General features: G+C 41.9%; 1 long non-coding RNA gene across 1 annotated transcript in view; it reads right to left on the bottom strand.

The window, feature by feature from the left end:
• The window catches only part of LOC133390661 (uncharacterized), a 36,751-nt gene extending 27,643 nt beyond the window's left edge, over positions 1–9,108 (bottom strand). The window contains exon 1 of the long non-coding RNA XR_009764444.1: positions 9,018–9,108. This is a non-coding gene — a long non-coding RNA (uncharacterized LOC133390661). The remainder of the gene's footprint in view (positions 1–9,017) is intronic.
• Positions 9,109–12,744: the final 3,636 nt, after the last annotated feature.

The following is a 12,744-nucleotide window of genomic DNA, read 5'->3' as shown; positions in this document are numbered from 1 at the left end:
TAAATGAAAAGTCTTTCCATAACTCTGAGTAAGCAGTTGTTTGCCACCAGTGTGTTAGTTTGACTTTGAGCAGACCTAAAAAAATAATGAAAACAAATTGTCAAAACAAAGAAAAGTTTGAATTTAAAAATAATGATACTGAATTTCACATGATGCTGCGCTGGCCAGGCATGAGGTAGGGAAAAGTCAATACTGCACCTGGTCATTGACAACCAGAAGACTTTGTAGCAAGCAAGGAATGGAAGGGCCAAGGGATTAATACAGCAGTAATCCACCGCCACCTTGCACAATCACAAATCTGTTGCATCACATGGAGGATCTGGGGCTCAGCCACCTTCTTTCTTGCTCACCCACCATACTTCTAACACCCCCACTACTCTGTCACCATAAAAAAGAGCCAGGGTATCTATGCAAACTGATGTATCCAGGACAATGCCATTACAATGGAGGACTGGGTTCACAGAAACCTGAATGTATTAAAGGGCTACATAAACCATAAACCACTTCAGTGGTGTGTGTCCAAGACTTGCATTCACTAATGCTCTCGGATCTCCAAGTGCTGCTTTTGAATGCCAGGTCGGTACATAATAAATCCTCACTTGTCCATGATTTAATCCTGGAGGAGGGTGCCGACCTGGCATGTATAACCGAGACCTGGGTGGCTGATCAGGGAGGAGTTGCTCTTTCCCAGCTTTGTCCACCCGGGTATTTGGTTCAGCACTGTGGTAGATCTGAGGGCCGGGGAGGGGGGGTCGCCGTGGTCTATAGGAGTTCTTTTCCTCTCACCAAGCACCCTGTCCAGACGGCAACTGGTCTGGAATGTCTCCACCTTGTATTGGGCCAGGGAGACAGACTAGGAATACTGTTGGTGTACCGTCCACCTTGCTGCCCAACAGCTTCCTTAGCTGAGCTGACAGAGATAGTCTCGGAGGTGCTGTTGAGATCCCCTAGACTTTTGGTACTGGGGGATTTCAACGTCCATGCCGAGGCTGTCTTATCTGGCGCAGCTCAGGACTTCATTGCCTCCATGACAACAATGGGGCTGTCTCAATTTTCTACTGGCCCAATGCATGTGTCGGGACATACTCTTGATCTGATCTTCGCCACTGGACATGGAGATGGTGATCTGGTGGTGGGGTGTTTTTCATCTACCCCATTGTCATGGACAGATCACCGCTTGTTGAGATTTAGACTCACAGTGGCTCTTTCCCTCTGCAAAGGTGGAGGATCTATTAAGTTGATCCGCTCCCGGAGCCGGATGGATCCCGTACGTTTTCAGAGGGCTCTGGGAGATTTTCCGGCTGATAGGACCGGTGCTCCTGTCGAGGCCCTGGTCGCACTGTGGAATACGGAAATGACCCGGGCTATTGACATGATCGCTCCCGCGTGCCCCCTCCGGTGTAGAGCTCATACTGCTCCGTGGTATACTCCGGAGCTGAGAGCGATGAAACAAGAGAGGAGGAGGCTGGAGTGCAGATGGAGGAAAACTCCCAGTGGATACAACTATGCTTTGGTAAGTGCCACCAATAAGTTGTATACAAAAGCGGTAAGGACAGCAAAGAAGCTCTATTTTGCTGCCTCTATTAGATCATCTTTATGCCGCCCAGCGGAGCTTTTTAAAGTCGTGCGAGGGCTCTTACACTCTGGCCCCCACGATACTATGGAAACATCTGAGACCCGCTGCAACGAAATTGCTGGACACTTTCAACATAAGATCGCATGTATCCGCAGGGACCTTGACTCTGATGTTGTGACAGATGAATCCATTGAAGTGTCCGGAGCACGGCCTTGTCCTTCTTTATTGGATGAGTTTCAGTTGGTGCAGCTCGAGGAAGTGGACAAGGTGCTTGGAATGGTTCGGGCAACCACGTCTGTTCTGGATCCTTGCCCATCTTGGCTAGTGAAAGCTAGCAGGGCTAGGACCACCGGTTGGGCCAAGGAAGTGGTTAACGCCTCCTTGAGGGAGGGAGTAGTCCCTGGTAGCCTCAAGGAGGCAGTAGTGAGACCTCTTTTAAAGAAACCCTCCTTGGACCCAGATAATCTGAATAACTATAGACCGGTGGCGAATGTCCCTTTTTTGGGCAAGGTTTTGGAGCGGGTGGTTGCCAGCCAACTCCAGGCGCTCTTGGATGAAACCGATTATCTAGATCCGTTTCAATCCGGTTTCAGGCCCGGTGTTGGCACCGAAACAGCCTTGGTCGCCCTGTATGATGACCTTTGTCGGGAGAGGGACAGGGGGAGTGTGACTCTGTTGATTCTCCTTGATCTCTCAGCGGCGTTTGATACAATCAACCATGGTATCCTTCTGGGGAGACTCGCGGAGTTGGGTGTCTGGGGCACTGCTTGGCAGTGGTTCCGCTCCTACTTCGCGGATCGTCACCAGAAGGTAGTGCTTTGGGAACATCACTCGACACCATGGACTCTCCATTGTAGAGTCCCCCAGGGATCGGTCTTGTCCCCCATGCTTTTCAACATCTACATGCAGCCGCTGGGTGCGGTCATCAGGAGTTTTGGAGTGCGTTGCCATCAGTACGCTGATGACACGCAGCTCTATTTCTCCTTTTCATCTTCCTCAGGTGAGTCTGTTGATGTGCTGAACCGTTGCCTGACCGCGATAATGGACTGGATGAGAGCTAATAAACTGAGACTCAATCCAGACAAGACCAAGACATTGTTGGTGAACGCCTTCCCTGCTCAGATGGTGCATGCTTACCCTGTTCTGGATGGGGTTACACTCCCCCTGAAAGAACAGGTACGTAGTTTGGGGGTTCTTCTCGACTCTTCCTTGTCTCTCGAGGCCCAAGTGGCCTCGGTGGCACGGAATGCGTTTTACCATCTTCGTCTGGTAGCCCAACTACGCCCCTATCTGGACAGGGACAACCTCGCCTCCGTTGTCCACGTTCTGGTAACTTCAAGATTGGATTACTGTAATGCGCTCTACGTAGGGCTGCCCTTGAAGACAGTTCGGAAGCTTCAGCTGGTGCAGAACGCAGCTGCCAGATTATTGACGAGGACCAGTCGGTCTTCGCATATAACACCTGTCCTGGCGCGTCTGCACTGGCTTCCTATTTACTTCCGGGCGAGATTCAAGGTGCTGGTTTTGACCTATAAAGCCTTACACGGCGTGGGACCTCAATACCTTGTGGAACGCCTCTCTCGCTATGAACCTACCCGTTCACTTCGTTCAGAATCTAAGGCCCTCCTCCGGGTACCAACCCATCGGGAAGCCCAGAGGGTGGTTCCGAGATCTAGGGCCTTTTCTGTGGTGGCCCCTGAGTTGTGGAACAGCCTCCCCGAAGAGGTACGCCTGGCGCCTACACTTCCATCTTTTCGGCGCCAGGTAAAGACCTTTTTATGCTCCCAGGCATTTTAATCTTCTTAACTTTTTTAATCTTTTAATCTGTATTTTAATTTTTGTAGTATTTATTTTGTTTTTGCTGTGCTTTTCGTTGTTTGTTTGTATATGTTTTTGTATTTTTATTATGATATATTGTATTTTATTTTGTTTGTTCACCGCCCTGAGAGCTATTTCGCTAAGGGCGGTATATAAATTGAAATAATAAATAAAATAAATAAATAAATAAATAAATATGGCTGTAAAGGAGTTCTCGCCTGGGAAGGAAAGGCTGCTGGTCGGTTTCATGCCTGCCTTGTTTGTATTTGCGATATTATGCTTAAATGAATGTATGCTGTTCTGCCTTTATTGATATTTAAGGAGATACACATGCTGGCTATTCCAAAAAAGCAAGAAACTGTCACACACCCCTTCTCCCTTTCCTTCCCATGAGAATGAAATTGACAAAGCTTTCTGGAGCAGGCTTGAAACCTACGAACAAACCTTTTCTTGTTTGCATTTGTGATATTACACTTAAACAAATGTATGCTTTTCTGATTTGAAGCAAAACCCCCAGCAAGTAGAAAGTCCAGTACTCTCTGTCAGAGTAGAATGTCCCCTTTTTTCTAACAGTGCGGATACAGAGAAAGTGGGAATGAAGCAGGTTATTCATAATGCAACTTGGCAAAACATTTGTGTGGAGCACCTGCCCTGTGCAGAACTAGGCTGTTTATATGGCAGAGAAAACCCACTTTAGTGTAGATTTCAGCAGCATATAAAACAGCACATAAAGGGCTTACTGCAAGCTGGGAATTACTACACAAATTAGAGTAAAGCAATTGCCATGTCCAGTCTCCTCTCCCAAAGCTGGCTTGTCTACGTTGGCTTTTAATCAGATTCCAGCCCACTTAATGGAGTCAGACATCACATCCATATGAACCATCAGTGTGATATGGCTACAAAGGAAGCAAGCACAGAACTTGCATTAATTAAGTGGGCTGCCACCAGTAAAAACAGAGAAACCAATACTCTTGAACCTAGTAGAAATCAGACTGGGTTTCACTGAAGTCACTGACAATCTTGCAGATGCAGGTGTGAGAAAGTGGAGTGGGGAATACAAATCAAACTCAGCATTTTTGGGGGTCTGCCAGACCCCTTTCTCTGATACTTGGTCAAAGCCCCTCTAGGCAATAATAGCCTGAAGTCTTGAAATTAATTACAATGAACATGTTACTCTGATTCCAGTGAGACTGCTCCAAGCATGTGTTTTTAGAAGCACAGCCAAGATTTCTGCTTACATTAATTGCAGTTGGGTGAGAGAAATCCAAAGGTTCTGTAAGCTCCAGTCCTGTGAGGATTTTTCAGCATTAGGTTTTTACTGCATGTATTTGATCTGACCTTCACTTGTCTGTACTGGGAATATCCTGGGAACTGTAGTTCATCTTACTCCACTTCCAATGGTCACTTTTGCTAAGGGACTATTGACTTTCTGAAAGTTAGATGTAGTTTGAATTTCCATGTGTAACACTGGGCAATCTATATCCCAGAAACAGCTTATGCCGTCTTTAAAGGCTTAAGTAGTCATTAGAGAGGGAGCCAGGTGTTTTATATTATAGAGATTAAAAACCACAAAATCGCAAAGCCTGGAAAGAAGGTTGGCTTAGTCAGGGAAAAAGCTATCAAAGGGAAATATTTTGAAAGGTGAATATTTATTAAAATGATTGCAAAGTATTGTTACGATTCTTTGCTTCACATTTTTGTATAAAACTCTTTGGGGGGGGTAATGGACTGCCTTCAAGTTGATCCTGACTTATGGCAATCCTATGAATAGGGTTTTCATGGTAAGCGGTATTCAGAGATGGTTTACCATTGCCTTCTCTGAGGCTGAGAGGCAGTGACTGGCCCAATGTTACCCAGTGAACTTCATGGCTGTGTGTGGATTCGAACCCTGGTCTCCCAGGTCATAGTCCAACACTCTAACCACTACACCACACTGCCTCTCACCAGCCAGATAAAACTATCACCATGTGTTTAGTAAATACATGCATAATAAAATATATGGTAGTCAACTATTTGGTTAGGACCATTATTTAAAGTATTTATAGTCTGCTCACAAGGAGTTGTGCACAATGAGATGCAAAACATTAAGATACATTAGAAATGTCAAATCACAAGAATACTTTCTTGTAAGGTACCTCAAAGTCTCAAGAACCAACAGCACAAAAGCACTGTTTAAGGAAAGGCAACCTGGAACAGTTAATTGTTAAGGGCCATGGGCTGTAGAAGCCATGCATAGTTCAATAAGATGGGAGTTCTATAACCATGGAGGCACCACCAAGAAGATCTATCTTCTTTTTCGTATACACTTATTATTGATATCATTTTCCTTTCTTTTCTTACAGATGTCTCACAAAAAGAAAACAGCATTAAGTATCAGTCATACACCAGGAGAAATCATAAAGAATTATTGTCAATACAAAACAAAACCATAACATAGAACTTAAGGCATATGCTACAAAGTTTGACATAAAGGCATGGAATCCAAAGTTTTAATTGGGTCTGGTATCCTGCAAAGATAATAATGCTTTTACAAATGTTTCCAGATCGGCCATGCCTCTGAAGATGGATGATTTGTAAATGTGACCTGTGAAGTGTAATCAATAAATGCCTGCCAAGCCAGATGAAATGAATCAGCGTCTCCTTGTCCTTGTCTAAGCTTCAGTTCATGTGTGAGTTTTTCCATTATAGCTATATTCCAAAGGGAATTAAACCAATGTTCCAGGGAGAGGTTGCAGGCAGTTTTCCAGTTTGAGGCAATTACCAATTTTGCCGCTAAATCCATATAACCAATCAATACTTTGGATAATTATTTAGAATGTTCCTTGTCAAAGATATGTAACGAGCAATTTTGGTGAAAATGACATTTGTTCTTGGGATGTATGCAACATCTCATTGTAAATCAATCACAAAAAGTCTTTCAATTTATCACAGTCCCACCATAAATGAAAATAGGTCCCCAGTTTGCCACAACCTCTCCAGCAAAGAGGGAAACTGTAAAAAACACTGGAGAATGTTGGACTGGTGTTCGGTACCAATGATGAACAACCTTTAAAGAACTTTCCCTTTTATAACTGGACACAGATCTAAAAGGGTGCCATTCCCATAATTTATTCCAGTCCTTGGGTTGAATTTCAGTGCCTAGGTCAGTCTCCCATTTCAAGAAGATCTATCTTTCATACATTTCACTGGCAGGATATGAGCAGGACCTTCATAGCAGATCTTAACATGTGGCCAGGATTACATGAATGGAAATGCTCCTTTAGATAACCTGGTCCAAACCAATTTAGTAATTTAAAGGTTAACACCACACTTTTAATTCTGCCTGGGAATGTTCTGTTAACCAGTGCAACTGCTGCAAACTTAGTGTTATGAGTGTAGACTTTCTGGTTGGCTTCCCAGAGCATCCAGGCAGTTACATTCTACACCAACTGAAATTTCTGAGTCACCCTCAAAGGCAGTTCCATACAGAGTGCATTACAGTAGTCATGTTTGGAAGCCACTACTGCATGAGTAACTGAAGCCAGGTCCAACCACAAAGAGGGCCATAGATGGCATTCCAACCAAAGCTGCTAAAAAGACCCTCCTGGGCACCGATGACACCTACACTTTTAGTAATGAATCCAGGAGCACCCCAATCATTTGTGTGAAGTATGAAGATGGAACCCACAGACTATATATAGTTAAGGATCCTGTTGAGAATACTACTGCATAAAGCCTGGGATAAAAGCAAAGCTATAATAATTCATATGAATGGGTCTTGGAAATGCCAAAGGGAAATCATTGCTATTTTGTTTCTTGCTTTTCTTTATTATAGTTGCTTAATGGTATAGCTACTTTAAAAAATGAACGGAACTAAAGAAGCAGACAGCTGCAAATTCGAACTAGATTACACCTTAATGAGTACCATTCAGTTTGCAGCTGTGAAAAGGATGAACAATCCAGACTTGCATCTTAATTTTAATTGCTTTTAAGAATTGTGGAAAGGAGTTTGAAGGTCGTGAAGCATAATTGTTGTTGTTGAAGGATTTTTTCACCCTCTAATGTCACTTGCTGCAGGATTTTAATTATTTTCAAAGCTCTTAGCTGTACATGAAATGATTACCTTTAGAGGAGCAACAAAACAGACTATTCAAAATCTACTTCCTTACTTCCCACCCACAAACAAAGCAATGGTAATTTTGGACTATAACATAAACAGTTTATGGGTATGACTGAAGCACAATTGTGTTAACAATTCCATTTTCAATAGGGATGGAAGGATCTGTCAATTTTGGCTCTCTCAGTTATAAATTTTTCCTATCTTAAATTCAGTCCTTCACATTTCTGCAGAGTTTTGTTATTTTTAAAAAAAATCATCATGAAAATGTTCAGCATTAGAGTGGAAATTTCTCCTAAAAACATTTTTGTATGCAGTTTTGACTAATATACATGTTTTTGCAAGCAACACCTTCTAATATAATGCATTTTGTATATTATTTTCACTAATATATTCATTTTTGTGCCCACTTTCTCCATTATATGCATGTTTGTAATATTGTTTAGTTGGAAAACGGCATCACAAAATTTGGATAAGTGCAAATTTCAACGGATGGGTGTGTTTCAGTTCTCATATTGTTTTGGAAAGTGTAAATTTTATAGATTCAGATTTAAATGCAAACTGAATTGAATTTTTATCCCCATACCTAGAGTAGAGACACACTTACTGTTCCAGTGTGTCTCCATCTCTTTTCTGAAAATGGAGGCACACAATGCTAGTCAAACCCCAACCTTTTTTACTGTAAAACCTGGTAGGATCAGCTTAAATTCTTTTTTAAAAAAATCCAGCTTCAAACAAATTTCACAACTGATAGGCAGATCAACCCGTTCCCCCTCTAGGTGTGGCCAATGGAAACACTTAGCTGTAGGCGACTAGTGTGCTCACAGCCCTAGTTTTCAAAAATCACCTAAGCCACTGTTTCTCATACTTTTGGAATTCAGGGTTCTGCTAAATTTACTGTTCCCCCAATCCAACGAACAACCATCAGCTAAGAGATCCTTGCACGCAGTAGCAGCACTTAACAATATTGGCTTCAGAAGATGAACATAGGAAGTCATCTCTATACCTAACACAAACTCCATATCGTATTTCTCTCCACTATGATGGGAATTTCTTGCCCTTTTCAGTAGCCTGCTCCATGAGAAATAAAACTCACAGTCCAATCCTGTGCCTAAGGCAGGGTAGGCACAACAGGTATGGCCTCCTGATTGGTTGCATGAAAATGTGACTGTGAAGAGGTGAAAGTCCCTTTGTGATGTGAAGAGATTGTTTGCAGCATCAATAGCATGCAGTAGGATGCTTTGATCATTGCTTTTTCTGATGTCTAAGATGTCACATTATTATGACAACTACACATTTACTTTTGGATATCACATACATATGCTGAAGATACAATAAAAACTCAAAAGTCATCCACAACTTTAATGTAATCATCATTGCTAGGGATACAAATATTCACATGACAATCTTGTTTAAATTGGATATTACTGTTGCAAGCCTCTTGAACAATTTTTCACCTTTTTGCAAGTATTTTCACAAAGAAAGAGCAAGATATACATTTATTTTAAATGAAAGCATATGTCTTACCAGTCTTCTGGCGTAACTTAAAGGTCATCCTATACTCTAGGGACCTTGTACATTCTTTAACTGCAAGCAACTTCTTCAGTTTGCTTTTTGCTTCCCGTTACAATCCTCTGAAGCACATTTCACACAGTCTTTTTATAGATTTTTTTTAAAAAATATGGCAAATACAACCTTGTGCTATTAAAGAAGGAGTAACCATCTCATGACCTTAAGGGGGCATCTGCACAACAGCTACTCAGATGGCTTGAAATGATTCTTGCTAAAAGGAAGAACAAAGTGATATGGATTTTGCATATGAACTGCTGAGCTACCAATATTCATCCAATGATTCCCTGTGTTTGGCATGCAGATAGGCAGGTAATTGATGTGTGCACAGGGACCATATGGCTTGCAAGAACCACATTTGTTGAATAAATCCACCTGAGACCTTGAAAACTGTATTGCAAACTTATTTTTCTTTTACCAAAGTGCCTTTATTAGCTGTGTGACAGACAGAAATTAAGCAGGCAAAGCTTCTCTGGCATGGAGATAAAGATGTGGACATAGCAATCTCAGGCAAAAAAGGGGGGGAGGAGAAAATGTTGGCTAAAGGACAGCACTGGTAAATTTAAAAAAATGTGTTGAGTTTACAGTTCCCAAAGATAGTAAAGCGTCCCATTTTTAGCACCATCATGACAATTAGACCTTTATTTAAATGTTTCTGAGCAAAATAACCTTTAACTTGTAGCTGTTGTTTCTGGAATAGAATCGGAACTATTTCTTGATTTTCTGCAAATAATTTAGACTGTGGAAATGAACATAATCATGTCTTTCAGAATATGATTGCTGTGCATTATATTAAGATAAACTTTAGTTCAGGAAAACAACCTGTTAACAAAATCCCATCCTGATTCTGAAGAATTGCTTCTTTATGCAGACTTCTGGGATACATTTGGACCTCAAGTGAACTTTTCATTGTGTAATTTACACATAAGTATACTTACAGAGATGTCAGAGATGTCGCAAATTTTAACCTTCCCAATATCCCCACATTTCAGCCAGTTACTACTTTTCTTTTGGAAACAAAAAACACCTGGAGTCCAGATATACCCCAGCAAAAAGCCCCGGAGGCAGGTTTCTGCCTCAGGTGCATGTTTATTGTGTAGTTTACACATGAGTAGAGCTATAGGGTTGTCCTTCTAGGACATTGTTACAAACTGTCACCCACACAACATCCCCAAATTTCAGCCACTTACCAATTTCCTTCTGAAAACAAACTATCACTGGGATCCAAATATACCCCAGAAATTGTGTTATACTCCAAATGCATGGGGAAGCGGCCACTCTAGGGACAATCCAATAACTGATGCAATATATGAACTGAGAGTCTAGAAAAAGTGTTTTGAGACATCATCTGCCTTACTGTTATCAGGAAAGATACTGGCATTTATTGAATGTATTAGGGACTTGTTTTCAGCAAAGAGAGAAGAAACAATTCTAGAATTGCCATTCAGTCATTCAAGAGGACTATGATATACTCCTCCCACAGAACTACTGACTGCTGTGTGATGACTAAGCAATTCCATTTGCAATTCCCTTGTGTGAAATGGAGGTCAGAATGTCCTGGTGCTAGCTGAATGCATGCCAGACTTTAGAGTGCAGAAAATTGCCATGCATGGACAGACAAGGCTGTCTTTCAAAACATACAGTATTTTCTGTGTCTTCCCCTCTTTTTTTACTGGAAACCAGACAATCATGCTAACTTGGGATGTTATGGCTCCTTTCAGAATCTCAGTGTTACAAATAACACATGCTTTACTGAAGTACTAAACACCCTCTCTTCATATGACCCACTGGACACAATATCAAGCCTGGACTTTTGGAAATATAGATTCATATTCTGGCTGAGTTGTGAACCTGTTGAGTGGCCTTGTGCAATCACTATTTCCCACTATCTCTTACTTGGTAAAATTGAAATATTAAAAAGCCAGTCTGAAGTAGAGTTGCTAGGTCAGAAGCATCCCAAACCCTGACATTTCAGGGGTGGGCCTTAGTGATGTTATGGGGGCATGCCCTAGTGATGTCTTAGGGAGTGAACCCTATTTATATCATAGGGGGCAGGCCTGGTGATGTTGTGGGCTGGGCCCTAGTGATGTCATTAAGCATGATACATTAAGCATCAACCACAGATGCTTAGAGCATACCATTCAAAGAAAAAAAATTATCTCGTTGGAAATTAAGATAGAAATCTTAGCTGAATGAGGGTGTTTCCAGGTCCAGCTGAAGTAATGGGTTCATTCCTTCTCACCTGCTTAGAGAGCCTGGATAAGGAACATTTAATCTAGTCTACTTGCTCCTGACAAGAAGGGTTTAAGTGCCCTCAGGTCAGAACAGTCACCAGAAGGCCATTGTAGGAAGAAACCGTAGTGTTGTGGAGATGTTAGATGGGAACACTCAGGGGTAAGGTGGATGCCCCTGAAGGCTTCAATTCTAAACACACTTAATAAGGGACTAAGCCCCATAAAACTCAACAGGACTTACTTCTTAGCAGATATTTTTAGGATTGTGCTGTTGGTAAGGCTTGACTAGGAATCCTCTGCAATGAAATCCATATCAAAGCAGGGATGGGCAACCCCGTGCCTGGAATGCCCTGCCTGCCTTTTATAGACTTGACCTTTCACTGCAGAGAGAGGTTTGAGAAACGAGTAAGAGTTAAGAAGATTCTCTTCTCTTCCTACCTACCCTATGAGCTGCTATAAACTCCCTTTGACAGCCAACCCAATTCCAGTGAGTAATAATTGACAGAGAGAAAACACACATGGTTTGGTCTAGTTTCACAGGCAGTAGATTGGGAACAACAGCAATTGAAGCCATACTTCCCAGTAAGTGAATTCTCTTTTACCACTATTGGGCAAGAAACAAACCATCATGCAAATAGCAAGGTGTATCATCAGTGGGTTTAAGGAGGTTAAGCTGACCATATGGAACCAGTGTTGTTGCTTCTATGGATGTTAAGGGAGTGATGTTAGAGGTAAATGAAATGCAAATAGAAAAACAAAAACTAAAGACAGTGATGATTTCCTAAATGCAATACCATACCAACCACAACAAGATTCCTATGAGTAAGACAGAAAACTCAGGATCCCACAACCAGTCAGGATTCCTAAACAAAACTAAAAAAATCCTGGCAGCCAGTCAGCCAAGGTCACAGAAATCCCCATGCAGCACAACCTGACCCAGGGACTGTAGTTAGTTCAGAATGCTGCAGCACGATTGCTGACATGAGTGAGACGCTGTCAGCACATAATACCTCTGCTCTGAAATCTGCACTGATTGCCGATTTGCTACCTGGCCAAGTTCAAGGTGTGCTTTCCATGTTATGGGTGCCACATAGTACTTGTTCTGCTCTGATAAGAAATCGATCCTTTAGTGTGGCAGTACCTACGCTTTGGAACTCCCTGCCTACCTACATTAGGCTGGCGCTTCATTGTACTCAGTTTGGCACCTGCTAAAAGCATGTTTGTTTAGGCAAGCCTACCTAGGCATGTAGTAGCTATTATGTTTTTTATCTGTTTTTAACTCATTGTTGGTTTCATTATTTTGAATGTTTTTAAATACCTGTCTTTAACTGGTTTTGCCAGTAATTCTATTGTTCCATCTGTAAACCCCTTTGAGGTTCTTTTTACAATAAAGCAGTATATAAATGTTATAAATAAAATACATAAATAAGTTTCTGAGTAACTGTAGCCCT

The sequence above is a fragment of the Rhineura floridana genome, chromosome 8, assembly GCF_030035675.1.
Source record: "Rhineura floridana isolate rRhiFlo1 chromosome 8, rRhiFlo1.hap2, whole genome shotgun sequence".
NCBI classification, from domain to species: domain Eukaryota; kingdom Metazoa; phylum Chordata; class Lepidosauria; order Squamata; family Rhineuridae; genus Rhineura; species Rhineura floridana.
Note: the sequence above shows the minus strand (reverse complement) of the source record. Positions and strands in the feature narration are given on the sequence as shown.